The following is a 22,200-nucleotide window of genomic DNA, read 5'->3' on the forward strand; positions in this document are numbered from 1 at the left end:
TTAGGTTTTAGTACTAAGCTAACACTGGGGAGAAATGCAAGAGAAAATTCATAAATTATTCACTAGAAATGCATTTATAAGGAATTGTGCTTCCAAAAACTGAAACATATCAAGAGAATATGAAGATATTGTTTTAGGCCTATAGCACTGAGTAAATGGAACTCTTAACAGAAAAGGCTACAATACCCTACAGAGTATTAGAAATGAACATTGTGTTACAAATACCAGCTAAAAGCAAGTCCACTCTCCAAAGAGAAAAATCTTGCAGTTGAGCATGAAGTAACTGTCTGAAAATCACCTTTATCTCAGCATCTCTATAGTATATGCTAGTACAGTAATGCTGTTACAGAAAGTGCTAAGTTGTACTGAATTTGAGACCAGATATGGCTATGCCGGAATGATGGAATCATTGTAAAAGATATTTTGTGATATACAAAAGTTACCCACCCATACTACAAGCCAATCCTTAAAATAAATGCTGAGTGTTAACTCAATAAGTCTTAGGTAGACTGCCCAAATTAAATCAAAAGACAATACCTTTGTGATATCTATGCACACAAGTAAGGATTTGCCAGGCTGAATGCCTAGACCCCTGATTGTGCAAACATTTATGCATGTGCTTAAATGTAAGCATTCAGGAGTCCCACTGACCTCAACAGAACTACTTGCACCCATGCATTGTGTTTTCCAGGATGAGGGCCATTTTTGTAAGAAGTAGAAACTGGGCAAACTCACTAAACTGGGGTCCAAAATGTATTAGTTCCTTATTAGTATCTTATTGGTATAGGGCTGTCCAATTAGCAGCTTACAGGCTGCATGTAGCCTTCAAAGGGCTAAAATGTAGTCTGCAGGCTTCTGCTGTTGGCCAGTGTTCCTCCCCTTGCTTTTGCTGCCATAGCAGCTGGGGACTTTAGGCTCCTGGGCTAGGAACAAACATTAAAAAAGCCTGACCCTGAACTGATTCAACCTTTGCAGGTTAGTTTAACCTGGCTAGGCTGAACCACTTGGAAACTGGACAGACGTTCTCTCTGGACTGAGGAAATTCAGGCACATGCCTGCACTGGCTCAGGCTAGAAGCTGGGGGGCACTCGAGCAGCTCTCCCTTCCCTTCTGCAGGGAGCTGAGCTGAGGAGGGTATGGCCAGGCCCTGGCAGGACTTTCTCATTAGGGAGGTCTGCCTGCACCATCCCAGACTTTTCCCCACTGACTGCTCAAGGGGTGGGAGACTTGTCAGCCCCCATACCCTTGCTAGCACTCTGAGGCAAGAGGGGAGGAGGGTGTGCAGTGCATGCATCTGTTGATGATACAGAGCTTTTCAATCTCCCTCCCTGCTTGTCAGACTGTCTGCAGAAAACTGACAGGTGAGCAAGGTATCCCAGAGCTGATAAGAGTATCACCCAGTTAGCAAAACTACAGTCTCTCTCCCGTTACTTCAAACTCTTCTTAAACAGCTTACCAGGGTGACCTGTCAATTAGCCCCAAAGCGCTGTTCTGTTTGCCTGCCTGTCCCAATGAAATTGGAGAGACACACACACACAGACACCTCACAGCATTAGGTAGCATACCACATGCCTAGGGTCCATGGGGATGGGGTCTGTGCTGTGGGAGATGGAATGAAGGGAGAGGGGGATTTCCTGCTTGAGCAGTGAGAAGGGGTAGGGTAGAGGAAAGCCAGCAGACCCTGCTGTGTCTGCAGTCTCTGCTGGAGCCTTATACAGCACTAGCTAGCATACCACATGCTGGCCATGGTCCATGCTGTGGGAAGAGGGGAGGAAGGGATCCCTGCTTAAGCAGCAAGTGGTGAGAAGGGAAGGAGGAATGGGGCAGGGGAAGCCAACAGACCCTACTGTGCCTGCAAGTTTCTGCCAGAGGAGCTGTGCCCTGGGAGCAGAGGGGAGGGGCCAGCCCTGCTGTGGAGCACAGAGTCCTGCCCAGCCCAGAGAGCTTGCTGAGATGCTGGGGGTGTCTGGTTTATCTTAAAGCAGCAAGGGGTCTGGGACAGACATTGCATAAACCAGTTAGACCCAAATCAGTTAAGTCTGATACAATATTCAACCAGGTTTATCTCAAACCAGTTTCAGCCATTTTCAAACTGATTTATCTGCACTAAACATCTGTTCTGTTACAGGTTTAAACAGTTTCTGATCACTTAAACCGGTTTATATGTAATGTCTGTCCCTAGCCCTGGACTCTCTTCCAGCTTCTGCTTCCTGCCCTGCTCCTGGGAGCAGGGTGGCATGGTGGAAGGAGTCACAGGGAGTGGTCTACATGCAGCTGAGGGTACAGGAGCCAGGCTGCATTCATGGCCAAGAGTGGAATGAGAGTGCCTAGGCCATGCATACAGTCAGATGTGGAGCCAGGCTGCAAGCAGCAAGGGGAGAAGCAGGCTGCCTGTGTGATGGGAAAGGACCCAGGAGAGCTGTCTCTATGTTGTGCACCCATTGCCATGTGCAGCCCAGGGGTTTTCAGCCTCCCACTGCCCACGCATTAGAGAGTCAGATTAATAGATCTGGGGAAGAAAATGCAATAAATAGTTCATTTGTCCCACAAGTAATATTGAGTTTTGTTGCCCAAACTATGGCACAGTTACAAAAGTCTCTGGCCCTGTAACTATAGCCAGTAGCAGGGAGCTACATTTACATTTCAAAGTGAGACCTGTGAAAGCCAGAACCCAACGGACAAGCATCCTGAGATGTGGGAGACATGGAATACATGAAAAACACGCCACTGTCAAGGCACCCAAAAGGGAGAAGGGGGTGCAGACTGACTATAAAAACCCAGGCAAAGATGAAGCCTGTGGGACTGCCCTTAGCAGTTAAGACCTGTAGATACCCCAGAAAAACTTCTGAATACCTGGCCACAGACTCTTTCCCCAAGACTATGTAAGACTTATGCAAAGTTTCTGTTCTGTCGTGACTTAAGCTGTGTTGTGTGTTGTTACTATATCTTATGTAGCTACATCTTAGCTTGGGCTATTTTTTTTCTTTTGTCTCTGTCTTATGCTTGACATAGCAACGTGAATAAAATTTCCAAATTACTATGCTCAATAAACACTTTCTTCAGAAAATGGACTATTCTTGTCCAAGCATTTGATAACTTCATTGCCACTACCTGAAGTCTAATATTATGTCCAGTAACAGTTTGAGACTACTTGCAAAATCAGATGAAGCTTGCCACATTTTCATAGGCCAACAGACACTGAGAATGTGTACTCAAAAGATCAAGATTAAATGTTTCAGGGTTTTGTTTTGTGAGAAAAACTTCAGATTTCCTAAACAAGGTAAAGATGAAAATTAAAAAGCTTATTCAGATATTTTTTCTCATATGAAAAACAAAATTTAAAAAAATATCATTTTAGAATGACCCCAATTATTTGGGGGGGGGGGAATTGGTACATTCATAAAAAACTAAACAAAAATTAATTTTGTAGTTCTAGGGTATGGAGCTGGTCAAACCTACAGAATCTAGGACCATCCTAGCCAAAGTGGGACATATCATCACCCTATCTATAGAGAGAAGCTGGACTGGTGAAAGGAGCACTTCAACTATTGCCTGAGTAGGTGCCATACAATGGTGGAATGCACCTTTATCCACCCTCTTCACAGGACTCCATCATCCCTATACCCTGCCCTTACCACACCAGATGTTTCAGTGCAGATATTTATTTCGTATTTTTTCTGTCTTGTTAGTTCCTCCTGGTGGGGATCATTCATATATGCCCCTCTATTTATGAGTCCAAGAAACAGGTTCTTCACCCTGGGGCATCCTATTAAGTCTCCGCCCCTTAAGTCGCAAGTACAAAGTCACACAAACCCCCTTAAAGAAGGAATATTATGGTCTGGAGGCAAGAGTCTCTGAAACTCACTCTCTCAGTCACTGTTTTCTTCTCTTTCCAGATACCAGGAACAAAGATTGCACACTCACTGGCCTCGAGCACTTTCGGCTTCTGCACAGCAATTCCTCTTCATCCCTAGTTTCAGGTAAATCGGTCTAAGACATGTAATTCTCTGCTGATCTCCAGTCAATCCAGCTAATTACCATGCCTCCGTGAAATTCCACAGGCTCCTACTTGTACCACTCCCCTCTACGGGGAACTAGCTGTTAGACCATTCTGGCTTTAACTTCCAGGAGGATCAGCTGGGTGTCCTGACACAGCTCCCAATTCACTGCCCCACTGACTCCTCTAGCTGGTTATTTTAATTATCATCCAGGAAATCCTGCCCAGCTCAACCACCATCCAGTCTCACCACCGTGATAAGTTTCTCTTCCTCTGCTGCTCTTTGTGCTTCTTGTGACAAGGTGTACTTGCTGCCCTGTCACACCAGCTCATGGCACCAACAGATGCCAGAGCCAAAAACCACCACCTGCTTGCAGGCCAGATAGAATCGATTTGTGGGCCATGGGCAGTGGCTCCAACTCTAGCCTCAGTTGGCATAGTGGGGGATGCTAAGCAGAAGCAGCCCTGCCCATCCACCCAGTACAACATGGCAGTCCAGGAGATGGAGTCCAACCCCATGGTGATGGGTAGGTGGGCAGGGCTGCTTCCACCCAGCATCCCCCACTGTGCCAGTGGAGGCCAGAGCCCCACCTGCCTGCCAAGCACTAGTGTAGAGCTTACCATGTGGATGTGACTGGCATGCCTGGTGGCTCTGGTCCATCCCAGCTGGTGGCGATGGCGTGCAGCTCCCAGCAAACTCATCAAGTGACATGGTGCGGCATGCACATGCGTAGGTCAGACCTCCCCTGGGGAGAAGTTGTTGTTGCTGGCTGCTGGACGTGACATGGCCAGCTGCGCCTCATGGATGACCCTGAGGGTGTAGACCTGTCAGGGCAGGTACTGGCTTAGGCTCCCCAAGCTGACGGTGGAGGCTGGGGGTGGGGAGCTTGGTGGCATGGGCTGCTGGTGCTTGAGGGGTCCTCCCCCAGTGACATGTCACTGTAGATGCCAGTGCTGCTGGCAAGGTCAGGGTTAGGACTTTGGCAGGTCACCTGTGCTGCTGTACACAGCATGGCTGCAGCCTGGATCCCAGGGTGCAAGGATTGCATCCAGTTGCTACATAAAGGTCACGGACTTGCGTGGGCACTCCCCAACCAGCCCACTGTGCCCATAAGGCCTTGACCTTTACATGGCACTACCACACAGACCAGTTGTACCTGTGCTCCTGCATCCGGCCTGACATCCCCTCATAGATTTGGATGCTGCAGTGCCTGCCCCACCCAAACTGCAACTGCACCTCTACCTCATCCCACAGCACCATGAGGTCACCAGTCTCCTCCTGCAACCAGCTGGGGCCCTAGGTGGCAGGTAGCCCATGACCTGTGCAGGGGCAACAGGGGCAACAGGGGCCAAGAGTCCCCTCAAGCTCCCTGCTGTTGTGCCTCAGGGCTCAAAATGCCTGCAGGCTTTTAAAGGGCCTGGGCCTGGGGCTAGGGCTGGGGCAGGAGCAGGGGCAGGAGAGGGTCCTGAGGTTGAGCTGAACCTGGCCCCCTAGTGGCAGAGCTGACTGGGAACAAATTTCCTCCAGGTTGGCATCTACATGTGTGTTACTGCGCAATAAGTACTCATGAGTAAATTTTCTATTTGCATTTGCAGGTAGCAAATTTACTTGAGAGTAGAGAAGTTTACTGCATGGTAAGCATGCACATGTGTAGAAGCACATGCTTACTGAGCAGTAAACTATGCTACTGCACAGTAAAGCATCTCATGTAGATGCACCGTGTGAGTGAGTTAGTGAATGAATGTGTGTGTGTGTGTGTGTGTGAAAGTGAGTATGAGCGAGTGTGTGAATGTATGTGTGTGACTCTTCAACACATCAGCAAAACTTGTTAAGTGGTCATTCAGCCCAAATAAAAAGCAAGCTGCCTGCATGATGGGAAAGGACCCAGGAGAGCTGTCTCCATGATGTGCATCTTCCATGGGCAAATTGTCCACCCCTGTGCTATAACATCTCCATTTAAGAGTTAATATACTCTAACACTGTGTATTAGAGCTATATTACATATTTTGTGTTCCATTTTAAGGTTTTGAATTGTGCATTAGAATGAAACCACCATAATTTTTTTGTGAAACCAGAATCCCATTAAAAAGTCCTTTCTCAAACTGAAACTCAGGGAGTTAGAATCAGTCACATGCTGTTTGGAGACTGGGGCGCAGACCTGAGATTAAGAAAAACCAGTTTTAAGTGTCTTCTCTGAGAAATGCATAACAAGAGTTTTCATTCCACCTCACTCTGAATCAGGCCTAATGGGTATTTGAGCATATTCCTCCCTCAAAGTGCTTTATTCACCCGAACATCACATGTACAAGAGACTTTCATCGGCCTGGAAAATTGCTACATCTGTGTGAACATTTCAGCTTCAATGGGACAACAAACCATAGAACGTTTTGAAAATTCTAATATATAATTCTTCAGCCAGGTTTCTCCACTGTGTAGACTAGACTAAACCAAACCTAAGCTAGCTATATTATGAAGTATAGCATAGCTGTATCACCTCCATGCAGTTCAATGCCGGCTATTTAATTCCTGTCAAGAAACAGTTCGCTATGTTGATATCTCTTCATTTCTTTGCATAAAGTGGGCAGTGATAGCTCTTTGGTAAAATGATTTGTGATCTACAGATCAAAAAAGCTATAAGTAGGTGTTATTTATTCCTGTGGAGTAAAGGAAATGTGTTTTCCTAGAATCGGCCCCAAAGTCCCTAGATTGAGAACTTATTCAAATAAGGAATTCTATCTAGACTCTGTTATATACTCTTAATACCTTGGGAAGTTATTTTCAATTTCAGGAATATAAATTAGTTTAACAGAAGTACTGTGCTAGACAGACAAATTTCCTGGCCAGACCTGAGGAATGACATAGTAGCCATGAATTTCACAAATATTTAAATTATGACCATCGACCAGATTTAGAATATAATCTCCCTCTGCCTACCTTTGTAGTACCTAGTATGATATACTGGTTTTATATGCAATATAATTCCAAAAAACAGTACACTTTGTCCATACTGCTTTGGAGTTTGACAGCATATAAAACCATATTGCATAGACATTTTATTATGTAGATATTATATTGTATATTATTCTGTTATAGATCAATGTACCTTGGGCAACAAAATCAAATCCCTTACTCTTAGTGTTGAAAAAAAAATAATGTCAGACTATATGCATATAAATGATCCTTTTGTACCTTCAACTCCACTGAGTTTTTTGTTGTTTTGTTCCGCCTTTCAGAGCTCATAAATTATCCCTTTCTCCCTTCTGATGTGCTAAAGCTATTTTCCTTGAAGAACGCCTAGTCTTTGTTCTATTTCTCCAATTATTACTTTCATTTGATTTCAGGGGGGAAATCACTAATGGCTAGCTTTGCAAAAATCTAAATTCTAGAAATTGGCAAATAATAAAAATTTGCTGCTTTTAAATCCTGATGGCTAATAATCAAAACAATACTTATTCCATTCTCAGCAATTAGCAATCACAAACGTATTGAATCCAGTGTACTGAAATGGCAAGAAGCACTTCAAGCATTTTTTAAAATCTAAAGCTATATTTAAGATGTCATCACTGCATTGATTTAAATACCAATGTAAATTCTGCTATACAAACTGATACTTTTCATCACTTCGTATTCCTTATTTTTTATTCATATTTCTATGCAATATATTTTCTCCTCTCTGTAAGACTCTCTCTTGTGCTTGTCATTCAGAAATGCAGGATTTGTACAGTATTTTCCTATTATAGAGGACTTATCAAATCATGATCATTCATCAGAGGACTATTGCAAAACTTTGCAGTGTCCAGTTAGCCAATCATGCCATGTGCCTGCCTTCTACTCCAACTTACTGAATTCCCTTACTCAGCAATGACATATAACTGTAGTTAGAAATATAGATAAGAGTGCAGATACTAGAAGTGTCATACCAACCTTCACATTCAAGGCTGTGCCACTAGATTTAGGATCCATAAATCTGACAGATCAAATATAAATATAACAGCTAATCAAAAAGATTCTAAGGAAACCTTTCCCCCCACCCATGAGAATTTGCTTATTCATTACAAAAAACATGTTCTGTGAAAACTCTTCAGTTTCAATGAAGTTGTGATAGAAGCCTGATTGTCATACTCAAAGGGTATGTCTACACGTGCCCCTGACTGCGTATTTGGTACTGTACAGTCCTGGAGGCAAAGTTATTTTTAGACACTACATTGCCATAGCAATGAGCTATGGAGACATAGCTCATCACTATAGTGATGTCCAGTTGGCATCATGGTTTATGCCTGCCAATGCTACATCGTCGTAGCAATGAGCCACCTTACTGTAGTTCGCCACTACAACAACGTAGCATTTCTTGTAGATGCACCCAATGTGTAGTCCTCAATGGCTTAGGTCGCAACAGACTGTGTATGATTTTGAGACAAAAAATCAGAAAGCATTTGGCAAATCACTACTTGTGTGAGCACTTTTTAAAATAAATATTCCACAAAAATATTTCTAAAGGTCCCCAAAAATAATAATGCAAATCTGTTTTTCAAACATTAAAATAAAATAAAAAAATGTTATGATGACTCTTCCTTTGGGTGGGAGGGGAGTTGTTTCTTTATTTTGTTAGGAACACAAATTTGGAATTTTCACCAAGAAGAGCCATTTCTGTCCAAAAAACATGAAGAATTTCCAACCTTTTTCCTTTTCAGAGGATGTAATTGATTTCCTGTGAGGACTTGACTTCTCAGTTTTCCGGTCAGTTAAAGTAGGAAAAATAATGCTTACCTACCTTTTCAAAATGGCTAGGGTAAATGGCACTTATCCTGCAAAGCCACAGAAGCACTTCTGAAAATCACACGTGGAAAAAGAAAATGAAGTGTGAATAAAGCCAAAAAAGGTGAAAATCTAATACAAAAATAATAATAGCTGATTGAAGTCGCTGTTACAAGAAAATTATCCAAAAATAATTGCCACTTTTTCTGTTTGTGGTTATTTGCCAAATAATTTATATGCACAACTCATGAGGTGGTAGGAAACCATGCATTACATGTAATTGTTGTTCATTATCTGCTATCTGAGGCTGATCACCTAAGTCACAAAGGAATATAAATGATGATGAGAGCTGAAAAGTTAACACTTCCAATGGATGCTTTGTCTTCTGCCCCCCTCATCTTCTTTCCTCATTCATATGCCAATATAGAATACAAATATACATTCAATATCTGTGCAAAGAAAAATAAATGTTGCATACATACTCATATAATTAATATAATGATTAATATGGTTAAATCAAATAGTTCTTGGTTATCAAATAAATGTCCATAAATACCATTTTGAGAGATTCAGTCAGCTTTTGTTCATATTCATTGACAATATTTAAGTGCAACAAAAAACAAGCATTTTATTGAGAGCCATATACTAACCAAAATATCAAGAGAGACTCAAAATAAGCAATCTGTACAGATATCTACAAAAATAAATTATACTTTCAGGCCAAATCAAACTGGGAGTGAAAAGCTGGCCCCATTGACATCAATAACATGGCCAGTGACTTCAGTGGGCCCAGAATTTTCTCTCAAGTCTTTATAGCAAAAAGGAGAATAATACACAGTAGGAGAAAAGGAGGCATTTCTATCAATAAAATGATGAGAAAATGAAGTTTGTGTAGATCTATAAGAACTGTAAAATCAAATGAAAATAATAAATAATGCAAAGACCCTCAGTAACCTTAATCCTATAAACAGCCTGAAGAATAAAATACTCCATTTGAAATCCAGATTCCCTTAAACTTTGAATAAGTTAAAAAACTACACAACTATAACATACCTCTAAAACATATTATTCCTCTCTAAATGATGTTTCAGTATGGTAAAGCAGCTAAATAAACTGCAAACTCTTCTGAGCAAAGCTATTTTTGAAGGACAATACAGTTTAGGCATTTGTCCAGATTCAAACCACTAAATTTTCAGTGATAAAGCCATTAATACATGATTTTTTTTTAACTTTAAGGGTTATAACATTTTTATTTAAAATAAACCAGGTTATTTCAGTGGAAATGGAAGTGAAAGTTCTTATCTTTTAATGAAGTACATAAATACGCTGATATGTCTCAGTGTTTCCCTTCTTCTGTACTTGACAGTCTTATTAGGATAAGCAAGAAACCTTTTCTTTTTTGGTCATTTGTTTCTTCTGAACTATTTCTGTGGCGAGGGTGCTGTTTTCAGCTCTGGAAACACATATTCAAATCCCCTTTTGACCAGAAGAGAAAATACATTTTGTATTTCCATCTGAATCATTTGTGCATACCACAGCTCAGTTTGACTCACAGATCTGAACAATGCTGGAAGCAGAGGTTGTGACTCAACTAGCTAATGATCCCATTCACTGATGTCAAATCAAACTGACTATTTGTGTAGTAAGACACACAACACCAAAGCAGTCAGTCACTTTCACAGGAGAATCTACTTCAACAGTTCTTGGACCCTACACATTCTTTCAATACAGAGCTGCCCTTTTACAGGATATTTTTTTCCCCATGGCACATACTTTGGAGGGCCAAGAAACAACAGCCTTGTCATAATCGTCCTGGGACTGACTGCTTCTTTCTCTATTCAACCCATGGTGCTGTCTTCTGGCTTTCTCCATTCTTACAATCAGTTAGAAATCACATTCTCACAGTAATGAAATTATTCAGTTTAACTTAACCTGTGAGTTGCCTCCTATTCAACTGCAAGTGGATTTGTGGGGTAAGTATTGTAATGGGCTTCAATGCAAAGTTTTTATGGTAATAGTCTTTTGGAGATTTTACATAACATTCAAGAACACAGTATGTCCCAGAGCAATTATAGCCAGAGGAACACCAGATTGAGTTTTTAAAAATAGTTTGGAAGAATCGTGTTTCTCCTTTTCAGTAAGAAAAAATTCTGCACAATATTAATAAAAACTGGAGCTTAACACTTCTAATGCTATTCATAAAAATAAAGACAGCACCACATGTTGTAGCAAAATATGCAACAGTATTCTTTGTTTCCTGATATTACAGGAATATGTCATACTTATTTGGCAGTCATTGTTAAAAAGCTGAGGATTATAGAGAAAGGATTGTGTCATTTAAATCTAATTAAGCTTTTAATAAATTCAATTTTTCTTTGCTAACCGTGATGCATTCCTTGTATAATCCAAATTCATTGCCAATTTCCCAATAAAGAAAAATGTTTAGAGAGAGAAAATTGAGAGCATGACACCAGATAAATTAGGTATGTCACAGATATAAGACAGACTGCTGCAAAAGTAGTACATGTCAGGAATATGTTTTTTTCATAAATATTGATCCAAGGAAAGTATAAAATTTTGTTTCTAGCTGTTCATGTTTTTTTGTGCATTGATCACTACAGATAGGAAATTTCATATTTAGCTCTATTTTGCCTTTCCCAACAATATAGGAAAAAGGTGATCGCTCTATACATATCACCAAAACAAGCAACAAAGTATTTATACAAAAATCACCTCCTATTAGGTCTCTTTAATGTTAAACATTTTGTTTGATGTCACAAATGTATTAATTAGTATGAACTAAAGCTAGTTATTAAGGCCTGCTGTTTAATATCATAATAAAGACACTCTAAATATGTGCAAATTCAAGCTAGGCCAGGGGATAATCATCTCATTCTTATTTTCATTCAAGCTTAGGACAGAATAGAAACAACAGCCTTCCTATCACAATCACCCATGTCCAGTGTTGCACAGCAGAGGTTGCTGTATTATATGTGTTATCTAATCCTCTAATATAAATATTAATCCCTGGTAGTGTCAATAATTTTCACAAAATCAAGTTTCTGAAAGATGATTTCCCTGGTAATGAAGTAGAAAAGCAATGGAAGCTAATGATTAGTAGGAAGAACTGGGGGCCAGAAAGATTGAGTTCCATTCATTCATCTGCTTTACCCATCTTTATTAACTTGTGCTGTACAGCTCAGAGCTGTACAGAACAAAAAGGAGGCAATAACCCCTCTCTCAGAGAATGAGATTAGATTTTCTATGGAATATAGGTGCCTAAAGATTCAGGAGGGCACTAAGGAGAATTTGACAAACACTGGAATCCAGACATCTCAGCACCTTCTTGAATCTTTAGGCAAATAGCTTTAAAACTCTCTACAGGCATTTGACCTCTACAATAGACCCACTGATTTCTAGAGAACTAGCCAACTGAGAAAGCTGTTTTAGGGACTACATATTTGTAGGGGTGATCCTCTGTGCTTACATTCCCAAGAGAAGTGCTTTGAAATATAATTAAATAAAATGTACAAAAGCCTTTGAGTTGCTTGGATTATTAATAAAGTGGAAAGAAAAAATATTAACATTACTAACAATGTATGTAGATGTTTACGTCCATAGATCTCACAGCCCAATTCAGTGTTGCTACCCCCAATTTACTGAAAAAATGACTGAGTTTCAAGGAGGTAAAGTGCCTTGCTCATGGTCATGAACCAGATTTCTGTTTTCATCCTTGCCATTACTTATATCCAATGAATTCTGGTCATGTGTCCCATAAAATGACTCACACTGCCCCTCATAACTTGAATGGATGAGCTAAATGTGATGTGATAAATAATAGCATGAAAATGAATGTGCTACATATGTTAGGATCAGTAGTACACGTACCATTTAAGTTGTCATCTAAGTCCAAGTATACCAAGAAACATGAAGGGCTTCTTTCTAGTTCTGTCACCTTTAATTTGATTGGCAATTTAACATTGCAAATAAAAAGGTAAGCCTTAATTTACTGGCACATTATGCTTTGTTGGAAAATTAAATCATTTGGGAGTCTGCATCTGCATAACAAAATTTATTATCTGTAATTAACTAACCTTTAGAAAAGCCCTTTTTTAATTTCCTCCTGTCAACATACCTGGAAAATGAGACCTTAACCAGCATTAGCATAGGAGCAACTATATTAGAATAGGAGCTACTGCAAATATTAGATGGATGATGCAGTCAAACCTTAAATTAATGAAAGCTTCGCCATTATATTACCTCTCTTTATTTGGATGCCTACAAATCGTTTTTACATATCAATTACATCTGATAAAATTAATCAAACTCATGGCCACCTCATGATTGGCTAAGAGAATTCAGGGTAGGGTCCAGCTTTGCTATAAACCATTTGGATTGGTTCTCAATCTTTATTTAAAACAGGACAAAAAAAGACATCTAGTACTCCCCAATCTAATAATAAAAGTCTCCAGGTTTTGTATTTTTAGTCTAAGTCTTTCAATGAGAACAACTGGGGATTTGTAAAGAACTCAAATAATAAAATATCCGCTATCAATCTCTGTTCAAAATTTCTCTATTTACAGAGGTAGCATGAGGCCTTCTAAAAATGTCAATTCACCAGAGAGGTTTTAAAAACATGTAATTCAGACTCTTTTCAAACTGGGCCTGATGTCTGTGAAATCATTTTTCTAAATGATTGTTTTTCCAACAATAAGTGGACTTTATGACATACCAACTTCTAACACAAGTCCAGAGAGTACCACTGATTTTTTTTTAAAGCAGAACTCCCTTCAGGAATGATAGCACCAACTAATTTATTTAGTTAGGGCCTTACACGTTAGATCATCTCACTTATGCTTTCTTTTTTTAAGTATTTTTAAACATTTATTTTTGTCAAAGTATTTTAATTAAAAAAATAGACCACAAAATGAAACAGCACCAACACATTTCTAACCTAAAGTAAATGTATATTTTGAAGACAGAGGTTTGAAATAAACACTGATTTTGCCTTAAGATTAGCATTGCCCTAGCTATTCTGACCTTGGGCTTTTCCCAGAACATTGCTGCCTAAACCACAGGCATCAGCCAATGGGCTCCAGGGTTGCTAGAGGCCCTACTCCAGCATCCCTGATTACACAGTCTTGTCCATGGATGTAGGCACCCAGAAACAGAACCTGCTGGGACTTTAACCAGATTAAAAGTTTCCCTGACGTCCTGGGTGGTGTAGATGGCAAATATGTCAGCATCAGGAAACCAATGCAGGACTCTCACATGTTCAGGAACAGGCACCACAGTTACACCAGGAGTACAAAAGTTGTCAGCAACAACTACCTCAATGTCACTAATGTCATGACTAAGTTCCCTGGCTCCAATCATGACTCCTCCATCAGTTCATAGTTAGGTCTCCTAAGGCAATTCCACAATGAACAGTTTGTCCCTGGATTGCTACTAGGTAAGGTCATCTCCCTGTCCCCTTCAGTACCTGATTGACCTTTGCAGCATCTGACAGCTCCATCCCCATTCCTCTACAATGTTTTCTAGGATGACCTGCAGCAAGAGTGGTTCCTCTGTAGGTTTGGCCTGAATGCCTGGGCATTATTTCATTGCTGATTGTTATCTTTGCACAGGTGATCAAAGACCCCCTTAGACATGCTGCCTCACCCCTCTGCTGCATTCTGAACTTGAAGGTAGTAAAGCCTGAAGCTTGTTTTGTACAATCATGTTTTCCAGGACTGTGAAGAGGTCAGCAGCCTTCTCAAGATGTGCTAGCAATGTCTCCATCCATGAGGTGGCCAATTATGAAAAGGTCAAAAGGATGGTCATGGTATCTTTCATTCAGCATAATATAGAATTCCTCTGCTTGATGCACTGGACATGGAGAAGCTGGCCCTGGAGGAGTATTTGGCAGCAAAGGAGGGAAATCTAGAACCCACAATATCTGGGACTGCAATCTTTCTGGATTTGGAGGAGGTTAACCAGAGGTAGAGGCTGCTGTACTGCTCAGGTTACTCAAGCAGAAATGGCTCACAGAAACAGTCAAGATCAAGTCTGTCCAGTACATAGTCCAATATAGTGGCAGTGTCTAGACATGTAGCCATGCATATAGAAAAAAATAACTAGTACTTTCAGGATAAGTAGAGTAACACCTTGCAGTGTTGGAAGAAAAGTTCTTCATAGTCAACCAGGAGCCAGACAAATATATTTATATGAATGGACATCTTCGGAGACCTAAGTTTCCACAGGTATTTGTGGTGTGCTGGATCTGCATCTGTGCAGCTCTGTCCGCTCTCATGCTGCAAGGAGCATTGAAGTCTCCCCAGATGGGGCAAGGATGTTCCTGTAAGTTCTTACCTAATAACCAATGGAACAGTGCATAGCAACAGCTCTATGCATCTTCTGGGAACTGCCTATGAGCGAGTACTTGGAGCTTTAATCAGCTGTGCAAAGACAACAGAAAGGCAGCAAAGAAAGCAGTAAATTTTGTTCATCAATTTGTGGAAGTGTCCTATGACTGTGCTTTTCCCAGGGATTAGGCTTCCTCACATTACCACCAGAATCTAGGCAGGATGCTGGACTTTGAATTGCTCTGTGCAGCCACCCAGTTTCTTCTATGAGACAAGCTTGAGTGAAATAGGATCTATCCATAGATATGCACAAATCCTGCTGTATTCCTTAAAAAATTGAGATTATGCAAGTATGCAGATGAAACAGGTTTAGGTTTAGTCCCTGACCCTGATTACATAAATCAGAGAGTGGCTAGCAATGGATAACATTCGATTTGCCCATTCTAGTTCACTGCCTACAGGGCACTTCTATTGTTCTATTGAAGTCACTACTGGGTACTAATTAATTTACGTAAGTTAAGGGTGATATATTCAGAGCTATGAATCAAGCAAGTAACTGTAGCTGTGGCATCCTGAATGGATCAGAGAGGGTTAGGTTGGAGGCATCCACACCAGCGTGGAGATTACATTAATCAAGGAACAAGATGATGATCAGGGCTTGGAGAAGAATTATAGCAGCTTGACAGAATAGAAAAGCCAGATCTTGGAGATGTTATAAAGAAGTGATTCATACTGTTAAAAAATTCATGGTATTAAAAGCATTCTGACCTATTGCGGTCTTTCTGAGTTCTCTGAAAAATTGCTATGTAATTTTTCTGTAGTCAAATATTGAGTGAAAACTAAGAGCTTGAATGACTTTACTGTGTCAAGGGATGCCTTGAGTCTAAAAAAGTTTATATACTAGAGATTCTCAACAAGATGGTGTATAAATAGGGTAACCATATGGGACCATGGAAAATCTGGGAAACTATGCCCCACCCCCAACGCCCCACTCTCCCAGGTCTCCAAGGCAGGACAGAGCCAACCACAGTCCCCCGCAACTCTTCTAGGCTCCACCAGTCTCTGCCCACCTGGTGCATCATGCATGCTGCTTCCCATCTCTCTGCCCTCCTTCTTCCCTCTAGCTTCAGCCTCTGTCCTGTTTCCCAGTCACCTTCAGTACAGTCCTCAAAGCCTGTTGGGGGACTCAAATCCATAGCTGCAGGAAGGCAGCTGCACTCGGAGCGTGGGGATGGTGTCCTGCCCGGGGAGAGCCCTGGAGAGCCAGTAGCAACCAGCACCACCCCTGCCTGACCACCAGGTTGCATAAGGCAGAAGGATGTTGTTGCGGGGGTCCACACTGCTGCCAGGGCCAGGATGAGAGTGCCACATTTCCATGACTCCAACACAGGCCCCTGGGGGCACCACTGAGCAGCAGTCACATCCACATGAGGGGCCAAGGACAGAGCAGAGCAGTGCCGTGCATGGTCTGAGCCTGTTGGACCCCATGAATCTGACATATATTTAGGTAGGATGGATAGAGGTCAGGTCTACCCCAGGGGGTAGGAGAGCTGGACAGGACACTTTAGAGAGTGAGCTGGGGGCAGCGAGGGCTGCCTGGGCAGGAGCTCAGCCTGGACCCATCTCCCTGGGTGGCGGGGAGGGTGGTGCAGCACCAGCTCCCACAGCCCCCAGCCCTGCTCTGAGCAAACCAGTAGAGACAGGGACTGGAGTGCAGCCCAGAGCCATACCGCCAAACATGGGTCTCCAGTAGCCAGGTGGACAGGAACGGGGGAGGAACATCCAATCCCATTCATGGCAGCACTTCCCCTGGGCCCCAGGGAAGCCCCATCCTCACCTGGGCTCCAGGCAGTGGTGGCTGTTTGCTGAGATTTGAGCCAGGACTTACTTGCACAATAGGATCAGTCATGAGTCGGGCACATGCAGGCAGGTTCATGCCAATCTGGGACTTCTGCTTCAGTTTTCTCCAGGAAGCCCAACAAGTGGGCTGCTTCCTGGTCTGGACTCTGCTGGGCTGCGAGTGGAGTCACCTGCACAGTAGTCAGTCAGGAGCCAGGTACATGCCAGTTGCTTGAGCAGTAGTGTCAGTCAAGAGCCAGGTTCATACTAATCTGGGACTTTTGCTTCAATTGTCTCCAATGGCCAGGATGCTAAGACAGCCTCCAAAATCCAGGACAGTCATGGCCAATTTGAGACATATTGTCACCGTAGGTATACAGAAAGATTTAAATATAGCCTTATGGTAGGGGGCAGGGAGAAGACTGAGTCACAGATAAGGCCAACCTTATAGGATTTACCCACAGGGAGAGTAATTCCACAGAAATAGAAAAAGATAGAACAAACTTGGTTGGAAAGATTTATGAGTATATCTTGTACATTTTTTGGTAATACACAGGTTGGACAATGTATTAATATAAAAAGGAAATGAATTTAAGGGAAAAAAATTCCCTAGCATGTTTAAATTCCTCACCTTCATTAAATAAGAAGCACTTAGTGGTGTCTTATAATTGACAACCTAAACATAACAAAGTACAAAAATCTATGCTTTTAGGTTCCCATTAGTGTACACTTATTCAGCCAACCCAGCAGGTTGAGTGTATGAATATTTCTAACCCTGTAATTGTGTTTATACTTTAAATAATCTGGAGGTGTACAAGTACTGAGCTGTTCCAGTGTTAATTTACACTCAAATGTAGTAAATAAAAATAGTATTTTGTTATTTCCTTTTTAAAGTTTGATAATAAATTTGTTTTTTCCACTTTAGTGTATCTCTTTGTCAGTATATCTTAATTATGAACATTGTGTTTCTCTTCATACTCTCATCATCCAGATAGAGAACTGTTTATGAGACACCATCTATTACACATAGGAGTATTCTCCAGACACCATGTACATTTTAAATTTACTGCACTTCAAAAGAATCCCGGTACTTCACAAAGACTAAGCAGGTTGACTAAAAAAAGCAGTATACTTTCTGTTTGAAACTAACTGTACTTAAAGGTATTTTGCATTTCTTTATTCTCTGTGGCCATAGGAGACAAAACAAGGAACAACAGCCTCCAGCTTCAGCAGAGGAAATTTAGCCTGAGATGGGGAGGAACTTTCTGACCATGAGAATGGTCAAGCATTGGAACAGATTACCTAAAGAAGTTTGTGGATGACCTCATGAGGCCTCTTCCAATCTATTTTCCTGTGATCTCATGTTCACCTACCCCATAAAAAGCACTAAAATTGTAATATGTGAAACATTAAAATCTGTCAAACAATGATGAAGCATGTCATGCACTGCACAAAAAAAACCTTGTTAAAGCAGATCATGTAGGTCCATACCTATAGCATATACATACTTAAGGACACCCACTCTAGAAACTGTTACAGACCAGGCCATTGACAGCTGGGGAGGTCACCTGCTAATCAGGCAAAATCCAGGAACTGGGTCACAGGGAGCCGAGAGTCAAGACCAGTAAGTCAAGCCAAAATCAAGATGCACCAGGATTCAAGGCTCAAGTCAGATGTGCCTGGAATCAAAGAAAGTACCCAATAAGCAAGTCCAGGAACCTCAGAGGGGTCAAGAGCAAGCACCAGAGTCTGCCGGAACAGTGTATTGTTGTCTGGGGCAAGCTCCAGGATGGATCCAGGAAGTGGTTCAATGGTGCACTTGCACCCAATTTCAATTCCTTGTCTCCCCAAAGTTAAATCCAACTGCCTGGAAGTGACAACAGCATTTCTTTCTTCATGAGAGAGTAGTTGCTGAGAAAGTCATGTGACTTCAAGGCTTATTATATTCTACTTGATCCCCTCTAAACTTTTCATTCCACAGATGTTAACAAGATAATAACCCTCTCTTCTTTTTAATGTTCTTGATGTTCCACCAATCAAGCTATTCATTGTTTTGCAATTCTGCTGTCTGTTACCTGTTCCTGGCAATGAAGGTTCTATTTCACAGCCCTGCAGACTGTTTTAAAGTAATTCCAATGAAGTTATATATGTTTTTACATCAGTCTTAAACTGAGTTGTATAGCCCTAGGTTCTAGTGTATTAGTAAAGTTTCTAGTTTATTTTTAACTGGAGAAAAATATGTGCTGTATTATATATGATGGTGCACCTCACTATCTGCACCCCTCTTTTCAAATTTCTAGATCCAGCTATGGACACACTTTTAAAGGTTGGAGTGTGTGTAACCTGTTTCCTGTAGCCTCAGGAGACTGGTTGCCCTGATTGTTCAGTTATGACCAGCTAGGACCAACGTACTCATCCAACATTATTGGAGGTGGGGCCTGTTTCCCTACAGCTTCAGAGCATGTGCAGATATTACACTTAGGCCAATCTTAGTAAATGAAGATTGATACAAACCCAAAATTGTCCAAAAGTTCAGGGCACATAAACATGTCTAAAAATAGCGCAAGCAGTCTAAGATAGACTTGGTGTGACATACACTCAATTCAGATTGGTTTAGGTTAGATTGATGAATCTAACTTCTGTATTCTTTCCCTATCAATTCAAGTTAGATCACTGTCCTCTGGCACCCCAGCCTGTTTTAAGTCCCTGCTACCCCTCCCTCACAGGGAGGTGTACTAGCACTTGGCCCACAGTTGACTGCTTTGGCCAAGCACCCAGCAGCCCCCCCAGTTCTCCCAGAGCTGAGCAAGCACAGCCCTTCTCCCCAGGCTCACCTTCTGCCTCCAGCCATTTGCCAACTGCAGGCAGGCAGTGGCGAGAAGGGAGGCATCAGTGTCCCATGAATGAACCCTGGGATCTGGGCACCCAAGTGCCTGGGCCATGCCCCCACACCCCCAACACCCTGTCATTAAACATCCCAAGACATGCACACAAATACTGAGCCCAGGAGGACCCCCACATTCAGGGCATAGGCCCATGGACCCCAGCCCTGGCACCTGTATACCTAGCCAGGGACCCTCACATCCCCATGCTTGGGCACAGCCCCACAGAACATGATCCTGGCATCTGCACACCACATCTCAGAGGCCATAGCCAGGCACCCTGCTACCCAAAACACATCGGATGACAAAACACACTCCTGGATTTGCCTACACCGAACTGGTTGGTGACGTAGCAGATACTGCTGTGCGTAGCCAGATTTATGACAGTGATGGCCACCCACTTCTTTGCATTGAAGGGTATTAACATGCTGACATTCTGGCATGCAATGTGGGTGGCCACCTGGGTGACAATTTTCATGAAGGTAGCCCAGAACATACTGAGTGTTTGGACTCACTTTTTGTCATCCCAGGTGTCCAGGACAATCCACTCCCACCATTGGCTGCTGGTGGCATAGACTCAGAACCAGTGCTCAATGGTCTGGAAGTGGTGCCAGGGCACCAGAGCATCCTGGCTAGCCTTGTCCTCATTGGCCACTTGGAAGTCATTGGCCCAGTCCAAAACACTTGAAGGTGCAGTATATGGCTTTGTTCAGTATTGCCAGCTGCTGGCTTGGAGGCAGGAAGCTATATCCCCTAGTGACCAGCTGCTAAATCATGTCCAGATGACCATGCATGATGTCCTGCAGCCTCCTTTGAGAGTCATGCAGGCTAACAAGCAGGACACACAGCAGCTCCTGTGTCTTCATGCTCTGGCTCAGGTGGTGGGGCACCATGTGCAGGCAGTCTAGGATATGGAGGCATATGCAATTCATGAGGGAGGGCACTCACTCTTCTAGAAGCCTGAGGGCAGGACATACAGTAAGGTTGACGGTGATGTGATGGAGGGTTTGGGGCCATGCTTGACTGTACCCAGCAGCCAATCTGGTGGTCTGGGCACTTGGCTGTTCTTAGCAGTCTCTGGCAGCCCAGGGAGTTCTCGGGGCATGCAGGAGCACACCCCACCTCCAGGCCTCTACTAGCACAAGTTGCCTGCATGCCCCCCCAACAGTGAACATATATACTGTTTGCTTCTAGTCTAAACTAGGCTGCTACAGAGAAAACTCTGTAACTTAGATCAATTCCTCCCACAGCTTCTTTAATGTCTGTATATGCCCTCAGAGGCTGAATTGCTCTAATCAGTCCAGTCACCAGTCTGATCTGAGCTCATTACAGAAGCAAACAAAAAACAACGTGACCTGATGAAAGCTGAGGTGGCATATATTTAATTCTTTAGTAATCACACCAAATTGACACCTTTTCTATCTCAAGGAGTATTTCCAGCCCCCTTAAAGTCTGAGTTGAGCTGAACCCCATATTGTCATCTCTTTCTTTTTCTTGGTTATTTTCTTGAGAATCTACTGCTGTATTTATTCAATCAAAAATGAAGGGTATGTCACTCCAGAAAGCAAGCAACTGTCAGACAGATACAAAATATTGTGGTGCACAATAATGAGCAGAGACTGGGCTATAGAGTCCCAGGAGCCCCTTCAGTCATTCCATTTAATAAACACCTCCTAAAAATAATAACTAAAGCTAAGCTATTCTTGGACACTAAATATCCAAAATATGCAGAGGAACTAGATACTACAGAACACACTAAATTCTTCAGTATAAATAGGAATCAATAGTGCATGCATGATCACTAAAGTTTATTAGCAGCACATCTGGCTTTGACCACTTCTCCAGAATGATATGGCTGTATTGTGCCATCAATTTACTGAGATCTGAACTTCATTTTTTGCATAGAATTTGGAGGCCTGGGTTTTACTGAGGTGTTTGCTATATACTATTCAAGTTTCATTGCCATGGAACAAGCTAAAGGAGAGATTATGTTTCAGAACCTGATTTCAGTAGGGAGTTCTGTTTAAATATTGATGGGGTGATATGGTTCCTTTCTCCGACTGTTATATCCATTAAGTTCATGCAGCAGTTTCTGAAAAACAAGACAGCAAGTTATCTCCCGCAATCTATTTCAGGGTAGTTTCAGGTTTGTGACAACGCTAATCGCATCCCAGCACTTGAGCAATATATTCCCATATCTTGGCTAATGAGAAGTAGCTTATGGAAAGTAGCTTACAGAAAAACCTGATTCCAAATTCAATGCAGAAACTAGAAGCCTCCTACTTGGACTGTTGCCATACCAACATCAGTATACATATGGTCCCAGGCAGAAGAGCCCCCACAGTATCTGCAGAAATGCAGAGATTAGACCAGGTATAAGCA

The 22,200-nt window shown here is 42.1% G+C and overlaps 2 long non-coding RNA genes across 5 annotated transcripts in view; one reads left to right on the forward strand and one right to left on the reverse strand.

Moving 5' to 3' along the window:
• The first annotated feature begins 3,445 nt into the window (after positions 1 to 3,445).
• On the forward strand, positions 3,446 to 18,193 carry LOC132247718 (uncharacterized). Its single transcript, XR_009459054.1, has 3 exons — positions 3,446 to 3,556; positions 3,897 to 3,980; positions 18,132 to 18,193. It is a non-coding gene; the product is annotated as an uncharacterized LOC132247718 (long non-coding RNA).
• LOC109280280 (uncharacterized) overlaps positions 17,440 to 22,200 on the reverse strand; it is a 150,871-nt gene continuing 146,110 nt past the window's right edge. For all 4 annotated transcript variants that reach the window (XR_002086533.2, XR_002086531.2, XR_002086530.2 and 1 more), the window contains one exon: positions 17,440 to 21,910. This is a non-coding gene — a long non-coding RNA (uncharacterized LOC109280280). The remainder of the gene's footprint in view (positions 21,911 to 22,200) is intronic.

This window comes from Alligator mississippiensis, chromosome 1, assembly GCF_030867095.1.
Source record: "Alligator mississippiensis isolate rAllMis1 chromosome 1, rAllMis1, whole genome shotgun sequence".
Taxonomy (NCBI): domain Eukaryota; kingdom Metazoa; phylum Chordata; order Crocodylia; family Alligatoridae; genus Alligator; species Alligator mississippiensis.